We start from the raw sequence: 26907 nt of genomic DNA, 5'->3' as shown, positions 1-26907 counted from the left end.
ATCTTCAACACGCCTACATATACGCATACAAAGCTTTTAATCATCCCCTTCTGCATCAAAACGGCATACGTTTGGCGTAAAAAGCATGTAACACCTTCACGTGATCAATTTCACTCTCGTTTTGGTTTCATTTTAGTGTCGAGCGAGATTCCGAGATGAATAAATTCACCCTCCACGTCAACTCGAGAAAGTCAGAAAGACGTAGCGGACGAAGTGCGCATGCATCGGACCCACGCGATTTCAAGATGGTCACACAGTGCCCGCGTTCGTAACTTTAGCTCCCGTCGATGGGGATAATGCGCATTGTTTTAGCGCGTGGTGCGCTTTGTCCTTGAAATGTTTAGTAACACTGAGACGCGGCCGCCATGAGATCGATTCATTCCGTAAGCTTGAGAAATTGCTCAATTCGGTTGCGGAGCGACGTTTCTAGCGAGCACATGGCAGTGTGTCAGTCGAAAAGCACGCTGGATGTGTTATTATTTCTGATGGGACACCCACCAGGATATAACGTGAGCCGAGAGCTGCAGTTTCAGCCAATATAAACCGGCCACACATCTCGAGCTGCTCTGATGCCTCATATGTCCTTGTTGAGCTTTGTTTATTTACAGAGGGGCCTGATCGCTCTTCACAAACGCTCAAAATGTGGGCTGTCACTGTACCTCTGAGGTACTGTGAATATGTGCACACCGCTTATGCCTGGTGAAGTATAACTCTTAAAAATAGTAAACTGTTATAATTTAAGGAAGTCCGTTAACAATCAATCATTGTGCACCTGCAGGTGCTCGGGAGAAAAAGACCAAAAAAGGTCCAAAACCAAAAAACTAAAGAAAATCTTGCACATTACCAATACTTGCAAAAGTATCAAACACACTGTCGACAATGTTTTCATTTGATTGAGCTTGCAATTGTATGTTTTTGATTATATCTGATGAAGGTCATGGGACTGAAGCATTTTTAATAACGAAATGTTTTAGCAAATACTGGTAGTGTGCAGCATTCTCTGTTCTTTCTTTTTTATTTTTCTTTTGCAATTTTTCTCATGTGCACCTTTCTGTTGCCTGAAGGAGTACAATGGTTGATTGTTAATAAACATGTATAATTGACCAACATTATTTTTTTGTATGTACTGTTAAATTATTCTGTTGCTATTTTGATTGTGCTTGAAATAGCACTGTTACTTTGTTCTGGCTAATTGGTGGGGAATTCGAACAACCTCGCTTGGACGTTTTTGCATAATCTGCTAACTAGTGTTAGGTTTGGGATGGCGTTTTAAGCTATATATATATATATATATATATATATATATATATATATATATATATGATATTGATACTGCTTGTAAACTGTACTCACAGATTTGTAACTGTAGCCTCTGCTTTGCTGTTTGTATTCCATAAAAGTATAATTTATAATACATTTATAATATTGCACCCACAGTTTTAAAGAAAATGCCCACAGTTTACAAATATGTGCACACACATATGGCTCATGAAGTATAACTGTTACACTTGAAGAAAGTCCATTAACAATCAAGCAGTGTTCACCTGCAGGTGCTGCATAGGAGGTTAGGTTTGGAATGGAATTTTAAGCTAAGCTAATTTTTACACAAATCAAATTATGCAAATCCGTAGGGGTAGGCGATATAACTAGATTCTTATATGCTGATGTGAGTAAAGGCCCACTCACGCCAAGAACGCTAACTATAAAGATAACAGATTTAGCGTCCACTACTTCAATTGCATTTTATGTAAGTCTGTTAAAATGCATAGCCTTCCCCGTGAAAGTTAACTATAGATGTGCTCAGTTGAGAGCAGCAATTAATTATGTTTTTTTGGTTACAGTAAATTTAATTACACAGACAGCGCCATGTCTATTAGACTGCTGTCACTTTATGAATGAACGCATGGATCTAATTTATTGATACACATTTTCTTTCTGAACTGGTTATGTTCACTTGAGACATGGCTTTGTTGATTGGCGTACGTTTGTAGTCAGTTGTTTTTAAAACGCAGTACTTATAAAAGCTTTGAAATGACTAGATTTAATAACGGCACAGAAACATAGCATTAGCGTAAGAGACAATAAGACATGATAGTCCAAAATCTCAACCACCCCCATACAAAATAGAAAACATTTTTGAAGTAGATATGTTTCTATATAATCTCTCTCTCTCTCTCTCTCTCTCTCTCTCTCTCTCTCTCTCTCTCTCTCTCTCTCTTACCTAACTAAAGCTACTATGTCTGTTTTTAGTCATACTTATTTTAGTGTATTTTACCTTATTTAATTTCAGTGTATATATACACACACGCTCACACATACATATACATGTTAGTAGTCAATTTGACTTCTGCATTATATTTCAAATACACTGATGCCATACAGACTTCTGAGAAACATCAGGAGTGAATGTTAAGCTGATATTCTGCATTTAGTTTGCACACATACGTATTTGCACACTTTACGTATTGCGATGCACTGTTTTTGCAGCTTCTGCTAACTGTAGGTTTTTGCCGAATGGAAATAACAGCACGGACATGCTTCAAAACATCTCCTTTTATGTTCTACAGAAACAAGACAGTCGTACATGTTTGCAATGACGGGGATGAGTAAATGATGACAGATTTAGCCTTTAAACGTCAAAGGATATGCACTGCTTTTCTCCAAAGCAATAGATGCAGCAATAGATGCAGATGTGTCATCTTATACTGCTGTTTAATTCGAGAGTTCCAGCAGTCTCGGCTCAAGTCCCGCATTTAGAAGTGAACAGAAAGAGCTAGAAATGTGAACCCTCTTGAAATAGCTGTTTGTTTGTTTGTTTATAGAAGTCTGGTTTTGGGGGGGTTGAACAATCAACATTTTTCACATGAGACAGGCATACATCAGGGACCACAGATCCCAGAGGCTCCCGGCTGGTGACAGTTAGCTCCCTAGTCCGGAGATCCAGGCTCCCACTTCCTTGAAACGTGATGCTTCTGCTTTTCAGTAAAGCAGCTCTTTTCTGCCGGCTTGCAATAGGAGATCAGCCGGCGCTGTGTACTAGTACACAAGCGAGAGGGAATGAGCCGGTCAGCTTGCCCAGCAGCCTCTTTTCTCTCTCTCTCTCTCTCTCTCTCTCTCTCTCTCCCCTTCTCTCACTCTCTCTCTTTCCTCCCTCCTCTTTCTAACCCTCACTTGCCAAGCTAGGGTCCTGCTTAATGATTTTGAGAGAAACACACAGCCCCTGATTCAGGCTAGCTGAGGGAAAGCAAGCAGGCTTTTTTTTTGTGTGTGTTTGTGGTCGCTGCACTGGGAAAGGGGAGGAAAAGCGAGAGGCAGCCGGCGGGCGGACGTCCTTGTCCTTGAAAAACTGCACCAGAGAACTCTTTGAGGGAAGCCAGGATCCAGCGTAAGTAAGGCACACCTCTGACGGGGAGGGACAGCGGGGTGCATGGGAGACCTGCTGCTCTGTGTTGACCCGCCAGGCTGGACTGAGCCATGGTGGTTCTGGATATGTGGCGCTTGGTTCTTTAAATGCTTAATGCTTTTGACAGGGGATTAGGTGAAACATAAAATGCCTTATGTCTCTGAAAAAGCCTGCCAAACTTTGTTCTGTGAAGCTTACGCTCTGTTGTAGTACAAAGCCGGGTAATCTCTGTTTCACTGCGAACTGAAGCACATTGTCACAATATTGTAGCCTGTCATGATTCAGTTGTTTTATGTCACGTTATAATAGGACAAACAACGCTGGGTTACGTTCGTACAAGGACTACCTGCTTGTAGGCCATGATTTCATTTGTAAACACTGGAAGTATTGCTTAAGATTATGTGTCTTGGAAATCGTGGCAGTGAGTTTGCAGACACAATACAGAAATGCAAATGAGCGCTTGTTTCAATCCCACTGTATTTATGTAGAGCATGAGGGATCTTGTTGTAGCTCTGTGACTGCTCTGCTAGCCAATCCAGGTCAGCCAGTCAATAATTCCCACATACTTACCAATATGGAAAGTTTGACACCAGCTAAAGAGGCTTTTCTGATCATGTTAATGCTTACTATGTACAACCAGACAGGCTTGGATGGAATTTTTTTTTTTTTTTTTTTGGTGGATAAACTCGCACCCTGTTTGCTGTGTATGCATCACTCCCTAATTGATACCCGGAGCTTTCTGAATGTGGATCGTCTATTAATACCCACACCAGTGATGACTGCCACAGCTCTGCTGTATGTTTGCAATGAAAACTACAGATCCGCTGTCTGTATACTGAATATTTCTTTATATTATTTAGCGGTCTTGGTTGTGAATTGAACGTCAGACATGGACCGCGGTGAATAAAGGTAATTGTTGCCCCGGATGTACAGGTATTTGCTAGGGATGCACAGTATATCGGTGCCATATCGGTTATCTGTTGATATTAGTTTCAAGTTTTTGATAATGGAAAAGGTCATATAAATATAAAAATACGGAAATATTTGCATAAAATAAAGCAATTACATTAAAGCTTCAGTCTGTAATTTTCTTTTGTTCAAAACTTATATAATAAGCTAGAATACTATGAATCCATTTTTCAAACTGTGTTTTTGGCTTGTCTTGTATGACTACAGTACACCTATAATAAGTGTTTATACTTATCTGACTATTCAGACTGGTTTGGATAGGTACCGCAGAAGAGTAGCCCGGTACCTGCATGATTTGTTATACACACAAACAGAGAGAAGTAGCTTTGGCTACAATGTTCTTCTGCAAAACGCAGGCAATTCTGCTGGAGTGGCAAAAGTTACGGACTGCAGCTTTAAATATATATTTAGATTGTGTATATATTAGTGCTGTCAAATGATTAATCACATCCAAAATATTTTTTTTTCATATTTAACATAAAAATAAGATTATAACTATATATATATATATATATATATATATATATATATATATAATATATATACTGTATGTGATGTCTTTATATACATAATATACACAGTGAACACATATGTAAGCAAAAACGTTTTTAGATGTGTTTAATCGTTTGACAGCACTGACAGCACTAGTATATATATATATATATATATATATATATATATATATATATATATATATATATATATATATACACACACACTAGTGCTGTCAAACGATTAATCATATATTACTGCTCTCAATTGATTAAAAATGTAATCATATTAATCAGTCATGGCAAATTTAAAATATTTGGATTTATCTTTAAATGTGTTGAAATAAAGAAATGCATGACAAACTAGTTTAATGAAAGATAGCTTTTTTCACACCACCGCCAGGTATGAGACATTATCCTTATTATTATTATTATTATTATTATTTTATCATCATACTTCTGTTTTTATTCAGACATTATTTTGGCAATAAAACATTTACCAAGGCTCATTGCTTCAATAAACATTTACCCAACTATTATCAAAGGTATTTTTAAATAAATACAACAAAATATTTTCTTGTGACCTTATGTGCAGTACTATGAAGAAGAACTGCACCTGTTCTGCAGGTGCATTGGAGCTAACATTAGCATCATGCTACATAAGACAATTATGAGATTAATAGTACACTTTTACTCAAAACTCACTCTGAACCACCATCGAGTGTTTGTACTAAGCTCCTTTTGTGATCACATGTGGAATTTAGTCATTTACTGTTGTTAAAATATGTGTGTATTATCTAATAATGGTTGTTATCATGTTTATAACATGTAAGCTCTGGCTGAAACTCACATTCTTAAGTTGCCAGGTATACATTCAGAGTGTAAGACACATTAGTAAAAGGATCTATTTTAATCTATATACACTTGGGCAGCCACTGTACATTTTAAAAGTATCCCAAAAAAAGGCAACCCATGCACAGCTTTGTAATTTTTTCTGCGACTGCATTTTCAAAAGCCAAACTGTGCAGGAAAATATGATATATATATATATATATATATATATATATATATATATATATATATATATATATATATATATATATATCATATATATATATATATATATATATATATATATATATATATATATATACACACACATATTTTTGTCCATATTTTTGCATTTTAAAACTCATTTGAAATTAATCTAATGTAATTACTTTAATAAAAACTGTTAACCAGTGTCAAACTCAATATTACTTTTATTGAGTATGTTATAATGTTGTGATACATAAATTCACGTTTAATGTTTTAGGCAAAATAGTATAGAATTTAAATATTACAGTATGTATTTATTGGGCATCAACGAAAACAGGCCTTTCTAGTAGTGGTAGAATGGACAGAATTGTGTAGTTATTTTGCATTTTATTTCTAAAATTATTTCTAATGGCTGTTGTAAATCAGCTGTGCCATCACAGTAAGAAATTTAGTTGTGAAATATATTAAAGTGCAAATAACATTTTTCACAATAGTACTGTTTATGTATAATGTTTGTATTTTTTGATCAAACAAATGCAGCCTTAGTGAACATTTTTGAACAGTACTATATGTATACTGAATATTGTATATGAAAAAATGATGTATATCGAATTTTTTACATGATTAAAGTCTTGACTTTACATACTATTCCCGTAAAAGATCTATTTACTGCTAATCCCTGGTTTGCTTTGCAGTGCAAAAGGCCTCCAAAATCCTGTAGACTTTGAGCAAAGATGATCTTCTGATTAGTATTCCACTGTCATAATGTATCCATCAAGTTTACAAGCTCACCCTCTTCCCAATGTATTCTGGGGCATGGTACACAGCATGTCGCTTTTAGTTCAGCAGGATTTGACTCTGGAGTTGCCAGAGTAGCCTGTGCATTAATTTCTGAACGCCGAGGTCTTCTGATTCCCTGTGAAGTTGGGGATCCACATAACAGGCGGTTACTCGTTTGCATATGCGTCAGTTCATTATCTTGAAAAGAGGTATTTAGATTGTAAATCCAGAGGATTAACACTCTGAATTAAAAATTGTGTATTACCTCGCACCTGCTACCACAAACGCTGTGGCTGGGATAATCCTGTCCGAGTGTGTCCTAAGTTACTGAGGTATGGAGGCATTTAGTTCATTTCTTTAATATGTGAAATGTGCATGTATTTTGTATTGATCTTTTTTTTAAAAAAAACTTTTAGTTTGATGTTTTTAAGACACTTTTGACGCTAGACGATCAGGGAAGGCATAGCATGTTGTACTGCTAGGGTGTGATGGTGTTTGTAACTTTCAGCCTTGTGAGAGGCCAGTTTGAAATGTGGCTTCCTGCAGGAAATTAATCTTCTATGGTTTATTAGTGGAGGCCACACTCTGAAGTATCCTTCACCTTTTGAATAATTAACAAGCAAGCTAAACAATGTGGTAGATAGATGCCATAAATCTGAAGGCCGTGGAGAAATACTCCTGGTCTAGCATTCATAAAGAGTCTCAAGCGATCTAAACAACGGTGAAATGAGATGAATTAATTGTGTTGTTGCTTTCGGCATCTGCAGTCTTAATGTTACTTGTAAGAAAAAAATAAAAAGACCCATCAGACTGGTCATTCCTTTCCATATTCTCTCACCTCATCCTTGGTGGATGGCTCCAGTGTTTTCTTTAAGACTAAGAGCTTTGTGTTAAAGCTACTTTCAAATTCTCGACAAATCGATACCTATAGATCCTCTAATTGGAAGCCATTAGTTATGGGGTTTATAAAGCTAGTAATTATTGTGTGTAATCTTGCAGAAAATTAAATTTGGAGTTGTGTACAGTGTATTGGAGAGAAGTTTTTTTTTTCTGCTGCATTTACTATCTGTCAGGTGCTGCATGGCCCTACTTTTTCATGTGCAGAGCCAACTTTAGTTTTTCTAGCATAATACACTGCATTTATATGGAAAAGCTGAATAAGTGGAAGCTGTTTCTGGGCTAGGCTTTATGAAAGAATGAGGGAGTCGATCTGTATTCTTTTGAGGAAACAAAATGCGAATAGAAAGTTCTTCACAAGCATTTCAAATAGGAATCTTTTTTCAACGTAAATGTTTTTGCTCATTTTTGATCAATTTAAATGCATCCTATACATTTCTTTCAAAAACCAAACAGTACTTACCCAAACCCTAGAACAGTACTGTAATACTACTGTATGCACTCAGTATTTATATTAATTTTAATTTGGTCTGTAAAATACAGAATTCTGGTATTATGATGAATTGGTTACGTAAAATGTTACTTAAAAGTATCATATATCATAATGCAGTTGGAGTACTCAAGACATGAATATATTCAGTAGGAGATTCGGAATAGGAGGAAGGTGTTAAGTGAATGTGTGAATATAGAGCAGTCTATTCTCTATGAGAAGATGACCAGGACACATGCAAACACAAAAAAGAGGAAATCTTAAACCGTTAATGTGGTGCTTTAATTTCACTTGTTAGTTATTTTTATGGCTACTTGTCAGTTAACGGCGTGTGCAGTACTTGTAGATGGCAAAGTCATTGAAAATGTTTAAGTGTTTTGTTGATGCTTGTTTATTGACAGCAGCATCTGTAAGTATATGGTCATTGGAAGCATATGGTCATTCTAGGGAATTAAACACAAACCATTTAATATAAATTTAAAGCTTGTTTTTTATAAAACAACAACCACAAAAAGAAACACATAAAACCTAAGATGAGCTGCAGGAGACCCACAGTCATTGAATCATGGAAATACTGTATCAGGCATTTTTAAAATGGACATTTCCAGTGGATAGTGAATCTACTTTTTTAAGGTTGTTTTAGAAATATTTGGGGTAAAACTCACAATTTTGTAAATGAAAAAAAGAACAACAACACAAGAATTACCTGTTAAATTTTTTATATTATTTTAATTTATTTTATTTCCAGTAGTCCAAATTACTCTAAATGTTACCCAGCACAAATTAAGATTCTTTTAAATTTAAGATATCGAAACAGTTGTTTAATCCTGACAGTTTGTTGTGGTTGTATTAGAGTATGGTTCCTTCTATGTGTGTTAAAATCAAAATTTAATTAAAGGATATGTTGTCATTTATATTACCTGGTACAGCTCTTAATGCATTGACCCAGAGAGATTTGCATAATCAAAAAACATCTTGATGATTACTGAAATAGCCTTTGAAAGTGGTGCACAATTGCCGTGCGACAATAGGAGGATCAAATGATATTGTGTCTTTAACATTCTGGGCATGTTGTTCACCGGTCTAGATTTAGAACTGGACCACTAACAGAAAGCATTGCACCTGGTACAGTGTGCCTGCGTGACCACCTCTTTTAAAATAGCTCCTGTAATTTTTTTTATTTTTCTCTGCGATCAGGAGTAGCCTATAACCCTAAAAAAGTTAGGTCTGTTAGCTTAGCTTCAGTCACAGTATTTTCAGCATAAACTAACCAGGCTGATATGCAAAGCAGCTTTTGTTTAGCTGTGTAAATGAAAATTGCTAATCAATTTTACCCCTTATTTCATGGCCTGTGGTTTCTGCCCCACCCCCACCAGCTGGTTAATCATGCACAAGCTGAACACTTCATTACCCAGGACATGTTTGCCCCTTAGCGCTTTCTCGCTAGTAAATTAGTTCTTTCTATTTATACAGGTAAGGCAGGTCAGAGGTCTCCGGGTTGCAAAAGGTAAAGGGATGAAATTAATATAGCGCCAGGCTCTTCTGGCTGAGAGCCTCCCAGAAGAAAAGCCCTCCAACTTAAACAGTTTCATAAGGAGAAATGAATTGGCACTGTAGGAGTGCGGCTCTTTTTGTTCTAGCCTCAGATTGGTCCTGCTGTGTTCTTTCTGTGCTGCACTGCGTGTCCTTTGAAGCCATGAGCTCAAATCTTGGAAGCCTGTTTCCTACCCAGTGCCTGTCCTATCTGCCTCCGCACCTTCGTCCAGGTTGTTTGTGCGGTTTCATCACATGTTTTTTTTCTGTAGCTGCATTGAAGTGATTCACTATTTTGCTCCTCCTGCAAAGAGTACTTGTGAAAATTGCGGGAGAGCCCCAGAGATTTGAAGGAGCAGTGTTTTATCTCCATGTAATCCCAGAGTGACAGTGTGTCATCTGTATGACGAAGCTAGTCAGAGTCCGGGGGGCTTCATCTGAGCTTTATAGGGGATGAGGCGAAACCGATCTGTTTCAAAGGTGTTCCGGACTGAGGTATGCATCTTTCTTCTAGGTTTTGTTGACCTTGTTGAACGTTGGCCACAAACGGTGTTGTTACAGTCTACTTGGAAACGGGCAGTTCTCTTTATGCCCAAAATTATTTTATTGGCTGAGAAATTGCTAATATTCCAATTTAAAAAATTGCTGTTTTTTTTGTAATTATGAAAATATGTTCTGTTTTAAAGCTGCAGTTCGTAAATTTTGGCTCTTGGTCGCCATCTCTCTTTGAAAACCTATAATTGCAGCTGTATGCAGAATTACTAGAACGAATTACAGAAGGTTTTGAGTTACACCGCACCAGTGTGGACACTAAGTCGCAGATTCTAGAATATATGACCCAAATAAGAATTTTCACCATATATTGTCACTGAAACAATAACAAGTCTGCCATGTTTGTTCTGACCAATTGAGGAAAAAAGCATTACAATAAATTGTGCTAAATAATTTTTATGCTTTATTCTCAAACGATTAATGTTAACAACATCAGCATTGCATGACTATGAGTGTGTATTGGAAAGTAGATTTCAATTTCTGTACAGTACATTTTCTAATTTTCTTACTATTCGATTTTTATATTAAGAAATTCACATTCTTTTAACCCAAAAAGCAAATTATGCTCCCTTTGAACTGGTTGTCTTTAAAATGATAATGATACTTTTAATTACTCTAACTGCTGTGAGAGAAGACTGTAAATGATACCTGCAGGATCCTCATATGCGATAGCCTATAGCCTGGACAGCTTTTTTGTGTTTACAGATGTGATGTAATGATATAATGCCATGCTCAAGTTTCCAGCAAAAACCTTCCCATACCACTCAAATGAGAAAACATTATTACAAACTAAACATTGTGAATCAGGCTAGTAAGGCGTTCGTTTTTAACACTTCTAACAATTTTTAACCCAAAAAAAAAGTTATGAACTACAGCTTAAAAATTGCACATCCCTTAAAAAATGCTAAATAAAAGCAAAAATGTTTAATTTGATCAGGCAATTTGAATTTGAAACAGCTAATATTTATTTATGTATGCATTTAATTATGTAATTATTTGCTTACTTAATTTTCATCTGTTGCCCTTTGCGAGATTTAAAAAAGGCGGCCTACAAATCTGAAACATACAAAGTTATAAACATACAATAACATTAAGGTCTTGAGGATTATAATCCCTGTTTCCGACAATGCCCATTCCCTATAGTGGCAAAAGCAATATGTGAATTGAAAAGTATGTGGGAATTCATAGACTTTCAAAAAGTATGGTGTGACCTACTACTGCCGACAGATTCTGAAGTGTGCATCGTATAGGACTTATGAATGACTGTGAAGTGACACAGCTGACTGTAGGTCACATGACCACATGATTTTACACAACACACGTTCATACTATGTTTACAGAATGTACTTTAGACATGAATACTTTTTTTAAAAAAAATCAAATACAGCAGCTGCTTAGGTTGTATGCTATTTCGAAACTTCCAGACAGGTGCATTTGAAACAGGCTGGAGCTAAACTCTAAAGAAAAGTAGTCCACCAGGAGCAGGACCGAACAGCCCTGGTCTACGCAACTTTAGATCACCATTTCCACATCTGTAACTACACCATCAACCTTCTTAAGAGAAGCAGATTGCTTTGAGGTTAGAGCAGCCCCCTAGTTCCTCATCAGAGAAGTGGACCACGGCACTTCGCTTCTGACCCAGTGCAGTTATAAGAAATCTGGCTTGAGGAGCCCATCAGCTGCTTAGGAAATGTTCTCAAGAGGTCCCTCAATCTGGCTTTCCTCATCATCTGCCCCCCTAAAAATATGACCAATGCCACCTTCTTACCCTGATCCTTCGGCATCTGATTTCATCTCGAAGGCCTATTTTTAATCGCGGGTGCAGTGCAAAGACATTCCTCCATTAATTCATTAAATGACCCAGCTGTGCCGTGCTGTGTCATATTTTCCTTTGGCCCTCTCGCTATGTGCCGCCGAGGACAGTGCTCGGCTCCATGCTGTTGATTCGTTCCTGGCCGCAAGTCTTCGGATCACATCACAACTTGAGTATTTTCATTGAAACAAGAGCACCCTCATCACGTGTATTTACATATAAATATACGCTTGCGGTGCATGCACAGATGGCTAAAAACGGGCCGCTGGGTGGGGGAGTCATGCCTTTTTCCAGTCCGTTCTGAGGTTACTAATGTTTACATCCAATAATAGCTAATACGCTCATCTTATCGCATTTAGGAGCTGCGACGTGCCTGCGATGCTCTTCGGGCTTTGCAGTGGAAAGTCAGCGTTTCAATTACCTGTGCCAAAGATTTAGATTAGCTTGTCCCAAACCAGATGACGAAATTCGCTCTTCATATATGGATGCCAGTAGCTGCTAGCGCTACTGGAAAAGAGGTAAATAAAAGATTAATAAGAGACTTGCAATTTTTTTTTCTTTTTATGCTGTACACCGTAGATGGCTCCTGCCAAAACGGTTAGCATCTAGCTGACCTGAATTCTTTTGCTCATAACAGCCCTGGGTCTGATGACCCTTTCATGCTAGCACAACATCCCAGCATGATTCATGCTGAAATATGAATAAGGCTATAGGCATGGGGTGAATCTGAAGCCAAGGGATGGCGGTGACTTCACCGTGCATTTTGTGTAGATTGATGAAGTGGAGTGACAAGACTTTTCATGAAATTGTATGTGTACAGAAACTCAGAAGACGGTTACCTTCTCAAGGCAACAATTGCTATTTGTGTTGTACCATAGTTTATTCATATTAAGACACTGACAAATTGGATTTATACAGTCTCTGGTAGTATGGAATTTGGAAATTTTGGAGGGTCAATGTGATGTCAGCATGGTAAAATTAATTTAAAATATTTTTATTTTGTGTGTACATAATAAGCACATTTTTTTAAAAGAACTATTTATTTCTTTTTGATTTTGACTTATGTAAATTGTTTCTCAAATATATACTTTTAAGTGTCTGTATTTATACATACAAAATAAAAAAGTGACAGTAAAGGCATTTTTTGTTATAAAAGTTTTCTGTTATAAACAAATTCTATTCTTTTGTATTCATCAAGCAACCCTAAAAAATGTATAGTGTCCACTAAAACATTAAGGAGCGCATCTATTTTTAATGTTGATAATAAGAAATGTGTCTTGAGCACCAAATCAGCTTGCTTGCTTGTTTAATCATAATGAGGTTTTGTTCATTTTTACACCAAAAATGCTCATTGTGCGCCTTTGTGATATATATTTAACAACAATAACTGCATTTTGCACTTATGCTATTATGGGGAAATTGTGGTTGCCATGCTAAATTGTTTACTGCACGTGAGGGTTTACTACTTTCTACTCCTCGCAACACTTCAGATTATATCTAATTAGCAAATATGCCAAAATAAAACGAACAACAGGGAAAAGGCAATGATTTTAGACATTGAAACAGAAGTAGAGCACATGTGCGGCAGTCTCCAAACAGGCTTCTGTGGCCCCAGTGCCATAGATAAGACAGCAGAGTGCAGCGCGAGCACCACAGCTTCCCGTGTGACATCAGCCGCTCTGTGATCTGGCACACTTTCATTCGGTAACAGATTAAAAAGCCTCTTGGTGCGCCCCAACTCCGGAGCGCTCACTCTCTCTTTCCATCAGGCAGAAAGAGGGTGAGGGAACGAGTGAATCAGAGTGATACTGGAGCTCTGTGTGCTTCAGGCTGTCCCTAACTGCATCTCTCTCACTATCTCTCTCTCTCTCACTATCCATCTTTCACATATACAGCAGTTCACAGCAAGGGTATATAATGGGGCAAAAAATACAGAGGAAAGCTAGGGACCAAACTTTTTTGTGTGTGCACGTGGTGTTGGAGACGGAAAGCTGCTAATCCGTCGTGCTGGCCGAGTGGAAAGGGCAGACATATTTATAGCAAACTGAATCACTCGCCTCACAAATGCACAACGAGCTCCGGCCGTGATATTTCAGCTCTACAGTGCAAATACAGCAAAGCTCCATGTAAACTAGACTTAAGACACTGGATTCTGCAACTGTCTCTTTCAGTGCAAAGGTGCTCTGGGGAAACAGGTGGCGTTGATATGAGGAATATGAGCCTTGTTTGTTCACCCTCTGAAGTAGTTTTACCTGTTCTCTCAGTTATGAAGTCAAATTAGCTGCAGTTTGACGTTTTTTTCTGTACTGCAATCATTTTTAGGTTATAAGTCTGCCGACTTAATCCTTTTTGTTGAATGAAGTAAAAGTTAAAGGCCTAATTGTTTCATTAATAATCACAGCTTTTTAAAGTTTACTTTGTTTAATTAGAATTTAATGCATATATAATATTCTCTTACATGGACAACTCTTAAAAGGCATAAAATACCTTTTATTTCAGTTGATGTGCTAAAAACATTGTTGTGTTTACTATATACAGTATATGTGTGTGTATATATATATATATATATATATATATATATATATATATATATATATATATATATATATATATATATATATATATATATATATATATATATATATATATATATATATATATATATAGCATATGTGTGTGTGTATATGTGTATATATATATATATATATATATATATATATATATATATATATATATATATATATATATATATATATATAAACAGTGCTAGTTTTAGTTACCTGCTTCTTTACTAGACAAACAGAATTTTGGCATTTATGTTGCCTATTTAATGTATAAAAATAATATTTGCACATAGCCTATACATTTCAAGGGTATATAGAATTGGATTTTGTTATTCTTTCTTGTGTTATTCCTCCTTCTTTTGTTATTATAAATAATAATTGTTAAATGTATCATTATTATAAATCATGGAAAAAGCTCATCATAAGCAACGAATCTTTAAATATGCTGTAATTTCCATCTTACAATCTTCCAGTTTTCTTTACACCGTTAGATCAATATGAACCGGAATAGCAGTGCATCACACTATTGTTAGTGATAACTGTCGCTACTATCGTCTGGTCTTTTCCAGCGTGAGGTGTCCAGTGTTGCTCAGAACGAGTCTGTACTATTTAAAGGTTTGAAGGTCGCTGTTTTCTAATCCTCACAGCAAATGTGTGTGTTGGAAGTACACCTGCATTATATACAGTATATGCATTTATGTGTGTGTGTGTGTGTGTGTGTGTGTGTGTGTATCCTGCAGTGGCATTAGTCAGAAGAGGTATTTTGGGAGTGCAAACTGTTGGCTCTCAGTTTGAGCCCTGTCAGCATGACATTTTCATGAATCATGTTGTTTCACTGAGATGTATGAGTCTCCCTTTTTCCCTTGCTCTTTGACTTTTCATTCCTTTGTTTTCACTCTCTCTATCCACTGCTTTCACACTCTCTCTCTCTGAGGTTAAGGACAGAGCGAGAGGAATGTAAAGCCATCTCCAGCTCATGTGCCACGCAACGATCGCGCAACTTCATTATCAAACAACCAAAACTAAAATTGCATTCAAATTCAAATCGAATAAAACAGACCCCTTTTTTTATGTTCCAGCCAAGTCGTGCAGGTTTAGAGCGAGGGTGAGTAAATGATGAAAGAATTTTCTTTTTGGGTGAAGTGTCCCTTTAAATGAGATGCAACCAGTAATTCTCCTGATACAGTATATAAAGGAATATGCTCTTAACGTTTTATTGTTGGATGGATAACAAATGTGTGCGAATTATCTTTAAATTCCCACGATGGGGCCGACCAGCATGAGGGTGTCAGTAATGTGCAGTAGTGAAGATGCTTATCTCATAGTTGTGATGACTCTGTTGATTTCATGTGAAAGGCTGGAGAGTTTCTCATACCTCTGCTTTGCTTTCTGTGTGATAGCCTGCCATTGACAGGATTTAGTTCTCCGCATCTCTTGGGGGAACGTTACTTTTTATACTGCACCGCTCTAATGCAGACGATTTGGGTATTTTTGCACACGTTGTAAGTTTTGCAAACGGTGAGTCATTTGGCAGATGTCTCTTGCGATGGAACATGATGATACATAAGGCAAAGATTACCCTAGAGCCCCAGAGGAGCACTGTCATTTTCTGCCACCACTGTCCTGAAAAGAGACGCTCCAGCTCTCTCCCCCACTTTCTCTCTGTCTCTTGCCCGGTGATATCTCTCTCACATCAGCAGTAGTGCAGGGAAAGCAGAACTGCTTACGTCCAGCTTTCTCTGGCTCCCTTCCCTTTGCCATTTCCCTACACAATAGGGCCGTTGACTGTCTCCACCTGAGATGATCTGTGAGATAGATGGTAAAGCAGGCAGGAGGAACTGGAGGACATGGTACATAATTATGCGGGCAGTAATCATCCCTGTTGAGATTGGCCATTAAATGTGCCTGATTCGCAAACTAATTGTTCTTTTAAACCAATTCTTATTGATTTGTTCAAGCCAATTTGCAAAGCAAAATTGAACTGATTATTTTTGATATGGTATTTAGTTATCCTATCAGCTTGGAATGTTAAAACATTATTTTTTTTATTCATTGGTGTCAGCTTTGTTATTGTTGTTGGTATTATTATTATTATTATTATTATTATTATTATTAGCAGCAGCATCAGCAGTAGTATTCATAGTAGTGGTGGTGTTTTTAAAGGGATAGTTTATGCAAAAATGCCATTTTTGTCATAATTTTGAAATCCTCAAGTAATTCCTTATTATACAAAAAAGAACAGTTGTAAGTAGCCATTGACTTCTTTAGTGCTTTAGAGAAGTCAGTAGCTGCCACTAGCGGTTACTAGCATTCTTCAAAATATAGATTTTTTTTTTGTGTTCAACATAAGAAAGAAACTCATACAGGTTTGGAACAACTTAAATGATTTAAGAGTGATTATTGTAAGAACTAATCAGCATGTATTGTGCGTTTTTGAATTACTGAGCAAATATAAATCAGCTATTTTGAAGTATGTGTTGAGACACTTTGGAGTTATGTAACATATCAGTAGCAATTACAGTGAAATAAAGTAGCCTAAATTCCATTAAAAACTATAACCTTGTGTAAACATCTGCAGTCTGTTGGAAAAAAACCCATGTTTGTTGTGCGTGTGCGTACCTATCATTTATGTCGTATTTAATCAGTCTATTTATTTTGCCAGGTTTGTTTCAGTGTCTGTCAGAGAAAATTAATTAGCGCTTCAGTCTATTGCTAGAATAGATATAAACAATATAAAAAAGTGTTTCCTCCGAACAAGCACATCACAACAGCAGTGACATCAAACGCCAGCGTTTCATTAATGTAACACTATTTACTGATATATTTTGATAAGTGTTAGCTAATGCCTTCTTGTTAAAACTGTAAAAAGAAAGATATGAATATTGGAGAGCAGTGGAACGTGTAAACAGCACCCATGAGACCACGTCAGTGTAAGATCGCTCATTTCATTTTTCTGCTATATCGACAACGCTTGACATCTCCACAGAGACAAGTCGTACATCTCGCACAGATTGATGGATACGATTTTTTCCCCCCCTTTCTGTTTTAACTACACCCGACTTAAGGGCTTAAATTAGAATTTTTTGAATAAAGAAACCGCAAATGAGGGAACTGAACTGAATTGTTTCTTTAGTGCAAGTAATCTAACTGAGCTTGTGAAGAAGTCATGCTTCTTTGAAGACTTTGTGTGTGTATCTTCCTGTAACCAGTTTTTTGCAGACATACAGTTCCCGCCAGCTCTTTGCTGTAGTCACTTTCTTAGTGAGAGTGAGAAGTTGTTCTACGGTGCTGTGTAACAGGATTTTAACCTGCATTGCACTCAGTAATGAAGATGTCCACAGAGCCAGTGTTATTCAGAAGGCTAAGGTCCGAGAGCCTGAGGGACGTCTGTATCTACAGGATTACCACCGTAAATCTCTCCTCTGGGTCAGCAAGCTTCCCCTGGCCCTCTCTCTCTCTCTCTCTCTTTAGGAAGTGTAGTCATACCTATCTTTCCCCCTCACTGAGCAGAAAGGTGGAAGTGTCATTAAAAGTCTCACCAGAGCAAGCTTATACTTCCTTGCAAGTTTACTTGGCATGCAACAGAGTAGAATATATTATTATTTAAAAAAAACAATAACACAAGTCTATAGAATGCAAAACCTTTGAAGCTCAATATATGAAAACTGCCCAGAATTCCGATGGAATCTTACAATTCTAAGTCGATGTTGCGTCAAGGTAAAGAGAAAGGTATAGTTAAAATTCCAAAATCATTTTTTTCTGTCTATTATTGGTCAAAACTAATAGTGCCATCCAAAATTATACTCACACATTGTTTACTATTATTATAATTTAATTTATTCATTTTATTTGCGCTACCATTAAGAAGGATGATTTGCAAATTATCTTGTAAAATTGGTGATAAGTTTACTTGAGGCTCCAGTATAAAAGGAGTTGGCAACCTGTGATCGCGAAGCTCAAAAGTGAAAGTAAAACTAAGTGATCGTGCATTCAGCAGTTTCAGTGCCAGGAAATAGCAGCTCCCTGATACCCGGAATTTTAGATTTTAGGCTATAGTGTAATTACCAATTGATTTTTTTTTTTTAAAAAAGCTGTTCTCAACAGTGGTAATGATAAGAAATATTTTTATTCACCAAATCAGCATATAAAACCATCACAGATAAAAAATAATAATAAAAAAAATTGTATTGACCCTAAACCTTTGAGCACTAGTGCATTACTTATTTTTAGTTGTTTAAAAATGCTGTTGAATCTGCCAAACTGTGCTTTAGGCATTAGATGCTAATACATTTACTGAATGTAGTCAGAATGCATCATAACACATCATAACAAATATAATAAAATAGAATAGAAACAAAAGAATATATATGTTTATTGTAGACTAGAATTGCGAATTGGTATTCAACCTTTAGCTTCCTTATCTTTAGATCCTTTAGCTTCTGTGCTACAGAAATACTTTAGGAAAACATTTGCAGGTCAACATGTGTTTCAATAAAAGGCATGGTATTGTGTCGAGTTTTTGGGTATGTCTGTGAGTCTTTATATTCTTCTATATGTGGAACAAAGCAGCAGTCTTAAGGTCGGGGATCCACTCTTGGGGTCACGTTCAGGTCTGGTCTTTCTGCATTAATCGCCCCTCATCTTCTTAGTCGCTGACCCAGGTCTCCAGCAGCATTCCCAGGGTTGCACACCCCCATGACCTACTCCTTGACCCACTGGCCCTTTGGTAAACGCTGTGCTCCTCTTCACCTGCACAATAAATATAGTAAGGTGCACTTTTCCATCCTCCTACAGCCCAAGAGACCAGACCCCATCATTTTTTGCCTTGGAAACACTTTTGTGTTTCTCAGAGCAACAAAATCCTGCCTATAATCATTTTCTTTGGGTCCTGGATAGTATGGCACCTTTCTCTTAAATATTTGACAGTTTATTTATACAATCTATTTTTAAATTCCCTTTTCATTTGATACTCTAATGGTTCATCTGCTTGCTTGTGCTGATACAAATATCTAGACAAATCCAGGCTAAATCCAGAGTTACAAACTACAAGCTCTCGCTGGGAGAAGTGACGGAATGGCCGTCTTTCTTGTTTTTCCCACCTCTCGGATCATTAGCATGTTGGTTTAACGCTCCTCACAAAAAGCAAAGCGGTCTCTCGGGAGCGTTCTCACGCATACAAACCCACCTCCTTCAAAAGAAAACGCAGCAGGCTCTCTTTTGTTTAGGTTAGCCGAATAACAGAAGTCAAGCATGTCACCTGTGTTTTGAGTTGCAGTCATGAATATTCAGTGTTCTCCCTCTCAAGTAGAGACAGACAGGGATGGAAAGAGTTTTTATTCTAATGCATCGTTTTGGTCTTTTGGGGTAGCTGCCATGTTTGAAGTTTCAAGAAAGCAGTTGGCTTTCATTCAGCGTTAGCAGTAATGAAAATGTTAGCGCCTAAAGAGGGAAAAGCAGAACCTACTTTAGCATAAAATCTGTGAATTTTGTTCCTGCTGATGAGGACGCATGGCTTTCATACCCAAATTTTGGCACACAGTCTGAATGTGTTCATTTTTATATGCTTTCTTTCCTGGTCCTCTTTTTACATTTGAATTATTTCCTTATAACATGTTCCAAAATTACAGTGCTGACCCACATTTCTGATTTGACTAATTTTGGACCATTTTAATCACGTATACGGATCTGCTGGTCGGGTAGAGGATAATTGTATGTTTTCTGCAGAGTTGCCGTCTTCATTAGTATACTTTGATTACATGTTTTTCTTAACTACAGAGAACACCTATAAGTTCACATAGACAGTTTATCTCTATCAAGTTTTATGGCCTCTGTTGATTTAGTGATGTGAGCAGCAGTTTGGTGCTGCTTGGAAAAAGTAATTCTTGTGAGTTTTCTTTAAAGCAATAATCCACCAAATTACTTCCTTGTGTTCGTGAAGTGCAATAGATGATTAAAGAGTTAGTTCACCCAAAATGAAAATTAGACTGTGTTTTACCCACCGTTGAAGCATCCTAGGTGTATGTGAACTTCTTCTTTCCGACAAATCCAGTCAGAGTTATATTAAAAATTGTCCTGGCTAAAATAATCTAAGCTATGATTGTAGTGGGCAAGTATTTCATTTTAACAGTCCAAAACATGTTAAATAAAGCATGCGCAAACATAATAAAACATACCTTACATGGCTATGGGGAATGAATAAAGGACCCATGCATTTTAGAAAGATAAATACCCATATTTAAAATGTAATAAACACTTTTCTCTCACTTTTACACTTCCATGCATATGCCTCTGGGAAATGTAGAAGCAAAGGAAACAACGTTTCCTTACTTTAGAAAAGAAAAACTAGTCTATATGAAATTTTTCTTTACAAATTCCTCTTTTGTGCTTCTAATTAGTAACCAGCATTTATATACTGTCCATATACTTTATATGCATATACTTTAATTGTATGAATTGTGTTGTGTTCATCTGAAGAAAGTCATATGCATGTCATGAGAGTGAATATATATTATTATATTTTTATTTTTAGACTTACTATTATGTGGCTTTTATGGTGGTTTTGCATCCATTTTGAAGCCTGAAAGCTTGAATTCTCAAAGTAAAGTAAGTCATGATTTGGAATAATAAATGAAAGAGTCTAAATCATTTTTGGGTGAATTATCTCTTCAAATACAGTACTATTTTCAGCATAATCACTTTGTGAGCATTGTTGAAATACTGTATAAACAGTTCTGTGGTTCACCAGACACATGGTGAGTGTATTTGTGTACGTCTGGTGGGTCACGTGGAGGCCCATGGCAGCGTGTCTGGCTGTGTCCCTGATTCAGTGCTGCAATGGGGGGACAGATGGGGCCGCTGAGAGCCGCCTGCAGCAGCGGAGCAGCACAGACAGGGGAGCACCCCATTCACACCTCACCACGACTCTCAGATCAGCATGGGGAACCAGGCCATACTCCACTGTCTGCCTCTCTGTCAACCATTCTCCATGGCTTCTGGTGTTTTTGGAGAGCCCGAAAGCTCTCATACAACCAACTTTTACAAAAAGTAGAATTTCTTTACAATTCAATGTAAAAGATCTCCACTTAAATTTAAGTTAAAACCTAATTCCCACAGTATGTGCGTATACATGCAAGGTAACACTTCATTTTAAAGTGTGCTTGTTACATATGTTACATGTATTTACTATTATAATAACATTTAAATACACTTAATTACATACAACCCATAATCCTAACTCTAACCATACAGTAAGTACATGTAGTTAATTAATATTACTCAAGACTTAATTTTATAATTAAACTGTAACAAGGACACCTTAAAAAAACGCATACAAATATAGGATAGTGAAATGTGGTATCCTTGTGTAGTTACAATTCCCTCTTTAACAGTTTCTGTACCCTGATTATCTCTACAGGGCACAGTACAAAGAACAACAAGCTTTTTTTTCTGGAACATAGTGATTTCTTAAACATAGGCAACATGAAAATATGAATACTAATTACAAAATTAGGAAAGACAATGTAATTTGTTAGGTGCTCAGTTGAGAGAACATTAAGCCTGAGGAAATTCCTTCTCGAGAGTTCGCCATAGCGCACTCTACATAACTCTTTGAATATTTGCATACGCTGAGTTAATGAACAAAGTTTTCCTCCTCTGTGAAGGCGCATCACTTTCAGCCCTGCTGCACACTTGTAAATTAGCCACGGAGAGCGCAGGCTTCACCTGTTGAGAGTCCGTCTGGTGTGTGAAATGAGCTCCCTATTGGGACTGGGTGTTGCCTCGTACCACTGATCCGAAAACAGTTTTTGCAGTTTCACTTGTAGGCACTGAACTCTAGAATAAGGTAGGAGTTCGGCTTGGGATCAGTACCACACAGACGTGCTTTTTAGCTGGTGGTAGTCTCGGAGTCAGAGATGGACCATCATTGACACGGACGCACAGTCTTGTTTGGCCTTCTGTAGAGGTTCATTCAAAAGCACATGGAGGTGTCTTGGACTTGACGGCACATACGGCGTGCACAAGGAGTCCTGTCTGTCATTACACCTGCTGGGTTGTCCAATGCTAATTTGCACGTGAAAGGGTTAAGCGGGTCTGCCTGTCTGCGATCTGTTGTAGATGCCGATTCTGGAACAACCTAACTTAGGCCAGCGTGAATTTCCTGGTTTATGCTGGATCGGTGGTGGTCTTGCTGGTGAATCAGCATCGCCCTAGTTGGAGAAACTTGCCAACCAGCATGGCCTTTTTGAATCACTTTGACCAAGGGAATTTTGCAGATGAAGCTAGTTAAAATACCTAGCAGGGACGCTTGCAAGCCATCATCCAAAGCACAACATATGTTCATGCCCAACAGGGACTCAATCAGGTTTTAGAGTAAATGTTTGAGCTATGCATAAGATTTAGATAAAGACATTTACAGCACTGCATCAACCTATAATTGCCCTCTGAATTAAATGGTTAGGTTTAAGGTTTGTTTGTTTCACAGGAATATTGTACCAGGACCTTCTGAAGATCCAAATTGGAATTTGTCCTACATTACCTGGCAAAGTCCTGCTTGGCAACATCGCAACAACCCTGCCGTATAAGCTCATGGGTAATGATCACGGAGAAACATGCTCACTGTGCCTTTTCATATGTAAGATCCCTCCAAAAACCTGTCTACCTTTGTTTGTTGCCACTTTGTCTTCTGTTTTACCCCTCAGTCTTCATCCTGAATGTAAATGGAGGACAAGAAACCAGTCTGTGTGTAGAGAGTAAAAGTAAAGACGAAGAAGAGAAAGGTTTCAATTTCTGACGGAGTCATGAAAACCCAATTAAGCCTCTTCACAAAGAAACATCAAGTGCTTTCACACAGCGGCCGCATGCCTGTGGGAATTTGAGTAAGTTCAATTACTTTGGGATTAATTCAGGGTCACGAGGGTCCGTTTGTAGAGCTCTGTTGAGAGAGAGAGCGAGGAAAATTAGTGGATGGAGGAGTGGAGGTCTCACTGGTATTTAGTGCTGCAGGTTTGACAGAGACACCAAAGCGGCTGTATCTACTGTAACGAAGAACGAGGTCAAGTGCTAAAGAATGTCTGAACTCTCAAGACAGCAGAAAATATTATTTGGGATTCTTTGAAACAAGCTTGACAAGTCCGTGCTATCCTCATTGAGTTTGCCATGCTGTCTTCCAACTTAGAATTTTTGCTTATAGGCCTAAAAAATGTATATTTTACAATAGAGACATTCTTTTTCATGAAAACATTTTTTTCCCTCTAGTGTTGAAGCTGTAAGATTCCTATTCTAGATAGCACCTTCACGTCAGAGCGCTCCCTGATAAGGTGCTTTTCTTGCAGAAGCCAGAGTCAGCATTTTGGACCCGTTTCTAAACTTAGGCTAACAAAATGCAAAGTTACACAATAATATGGAAGGAAAGTAGAATACGAGACTGCAGAACTCCTACAGGAATACAGCTATTGTTATTCAAGACACTTACATAACCATCCAAACAATTAGATTTTTTTTTTTACCTAGCCTGAGGTGTTTAAACGTATAATTTAAATGTTTTCAAAAAGCAAAGACATCAGGGATCCAATGAGGCACGTATTGTGGAGGTCGCTGTCCCTCTGTGCTAGCCTCATACACTTTCATCCTTGTCTCGGAGGATTTCACTTTTTATATACATTACATTTTTATATACATTCCTTTTTTTCTTTCTTTTTTTAAGAGTATCTTAGATCCCATTTCCATCAAACTGGTTTCTTGGTGAAAATAGCTTTGCTTCAGCAGGACTTCAACATCGCGTTCACAGAATATGTTTTTTTTATTATTGTAAGTTTGGTTTGTGCATCCACTGATTAAAAGATAATGGTTCATCAAAATGAAAATGAACACTGAGCATCAAAATGCGCCATTGGAGAAATTATATTTAAACATCACCATTCGCTTAATGATTTTGGACCTTGAAAACTATTTCATCTAATTTTTGGATGCTAAAATGTGTGTATTAAAGTAGTAGATAAAGTAGTTCCATTGAACACCACACATTAGCTTACGAATGTCTCTTTTGTCTGTTTTGTCAGACTCAAAAGATCTGGCCGTTCTCTATTGGCAGAGATCTTTCTCTCTGATAGAAAACTAGCAGCTGTTAATCATGGCTTCCTGTTAAAGAGGTGACTAGGTGGCCACAAAGACCCCACCCTTGGTCATGTTTTTGCACTCATCAGGGTGCAAATGATGTGCCTGTAAAATGAGTACATTGTATAACCTGTCAAGCGATATGGCGCTCGCTGCAAAAGAGAGGTACAGAGACCAACCACAGCTGCTTTCTACAGTTAAAGAGCCTCTTACTGTGATGTAACCCCTGACTGATTGAGAGAAAGAGAGCGAATCCTCTCTGGATCAGATAGTGAGGTCACACAACTCACCTCTTTCACTCTCTTTGTGGAGAGCTGCACTAGAGGCGCACGGATATTACAGGGTTTCCTTTGCTCTTATTTTAATGGTAAGTGTTATGGGCAGGGGTCAGTATTTCTTGTTGAAATCACTAACAGAGGAAGGCCCCTCTCTGAGATGAGAAAAGGCCACTGGAGGAGTGATCTGACATGTTTTATAAAACAATGTCATGAGCCAGCTCATTCAAGTGGAAAAATGACTCGGAGCTCCGAAACTGCCACAGAGGGGGAAAGATGGAGAATAGAAAAGAAAGGAAACAAGTAAACCTCTGTCATTCGCTATATACAAGTGTAGAAATTCACGTGGCACAGATCAGTGCCACTCAAATAGTTTTGTGGCATTGATGTCATGACTGAGATGTGATCACTTATTAGATATGTCAACCCTGAGAAGTTCTAGCAGAAATCTATAGACTGCTGTGTCACAGCTATATATTTCGAAAGACAGCTTCTTTGATGTTATAAAGAAATAGATTTGATGTTCCATATACATTAATTGTGTGGAGTACACTTGCCAAGCATAACTGACATAGTACTATAGAAATCTATTGACAAACAATTCATTTTTTTAAATGCAAATTTGATTTCTGCCAGACTGGCAGACTATAGATAATCTATTAAGCAATAAGCAGGATAACGTTAGTTTTAATGATTATATTATATTATAAGTCACTGGGGTAGATTTGTAGCAATAGCCAAAATCAGATTTCAGAAGATGTATAAATCTTAATTTAAAAAAAACAAAAAACACTTTATTTGTGGTCACAAATTACATTATATTAAATATATTCTGTTACCATTGTCTCATTAAAATTAATTCATTATTTCTATTTTAAATAAAAGTTATAATATAAAGTAAAATAATTAAAATATTACTTATTATTATAATATTATTATTTTTTTATTAGAGAAAATGTTTGAAGTATCATCCAAGGGTAAAGAGATCTTGCTTTGTGACACCAGAGCTTTCAAAAGTTGAGTGTTGTTTGGATGGTATTGAGATGGTATATGGTTATATCGCCTTTTAAAACATGTCCGCATTAATTTGTTTGCTCATAAGTTGTACTTTTAGTATTTAATTAGAGTATACTTTACAAGAAAATATTAGTTCTGTCTTAGTACTTAAACAAGTCATTTTAATTGAACGTGTTACTTTCCATTTCTTGGTAATTAACTGTAGAATTCACCAGCAATTTCTGAATGAAATGTTTCGAATCTATACCATTCGGGTATTATATTTGAAGTGTTCTATTTTTTTGTTGGAATATTGGACTTTGTTTAACCTGGTAGTTTTGCTTTACATCGTAATCCTTATTTCAGGTTTTGGCAGATATAAAAGTATTCAAATTGCTATTGGAACATACTTGGGCAAAATACAGCCACTTACCAACAATCTGTCACAAAATTCCTCCTTTTTTAGGAAGGACCAGGTCAGAATCACTACACGCACCAGTGGTCAGATGTAATCTGTAAACATTAGACTTTCATGTTTGGTTCTCTTTCCCGCCGTCAGCAGAAGAGGTGTGAGGGGAACTGTGTTTGAAGCAGACTAAAGTACAGGTTTGGAGCCTCGCTACCTCTAAATGGAGTTCAAACTGTCATTATCTGTCCACACAGATAAACTCAAATTACACCTCTATCCTCGGCTGTTAAGTTGTTTTCTTTGTCGCAGCCCTCTCTCTCTCTCCATCTTTTTTTTTTTTTTTTTTGTCTTGCTCACTTGTTCGCTTGGTAGGGAAGGGAAGCTTGAGCCGTCTAGCAGGTGCATTCACGCAGAGGTAAGCACTCAGCATATGTAAGTGCAATTCTAAAATCACTGTCTTGCTGCGAAACACTTGAAATTGTTCTCTAATGGCCCCGGCTTTGTCATATGGTTTTGATTATAATGTGAAGATTGCATTGCCTTGCCTTTAGCGAGGATGAGATGGAAGAGTAATTGGTACGTGC

At 37.2% G+C, this 26907-nt stretch overlaps 1 protein-coding gene across 5 annotated transcripts in view; it reads left to right on the top strand.

Annotated features, from left to right (window-relative positions):
* Positions 1 to 2897: 2897 nt before the first annotated feature.
* esrrga (estrogen-related receptor gamma a) overlaps positions 2898 to 26907 on the top strand; it is a 144719-nt gene continuing 120709 nt past the window's right edge. For 4 of the 5 annotated variants that reach the window (XM_043262139.1, XM_043262136.1, XM_043262138.1 and 1 more), the window contains exon 1: positions 2900 to 3385. The gene's annotated coding sequence lies outside the window, so the exon portion shown is untranslated. Of the gene's footprint in view, positions 3386 to 26907 lie in introns of all 5 variants that reach the window. The other variant, XM_043262141.1, reaches the window with a different exon arrangement.

Source organism: Puntigrus tetrazona, chromosome 17 (genome assembly GCF_018831695.1).
Source record: "Puntigrus tetrazona isolate hp1 chromosome 17, ASM1883169v1, whole genome shotgun sequence".
Lineage (NCBI taxonomy): Eukaryota > Metazoa > Chordata > Actinopteri > Cypriniformes > Cyprinidae > Puntigrus > Puntigrus tetrazona.
The sequence above is the reverse complement of the archived record's forward strand: the minus strand, read 5'-3'. Positions and strand labels throughout refer to the sequence as shown.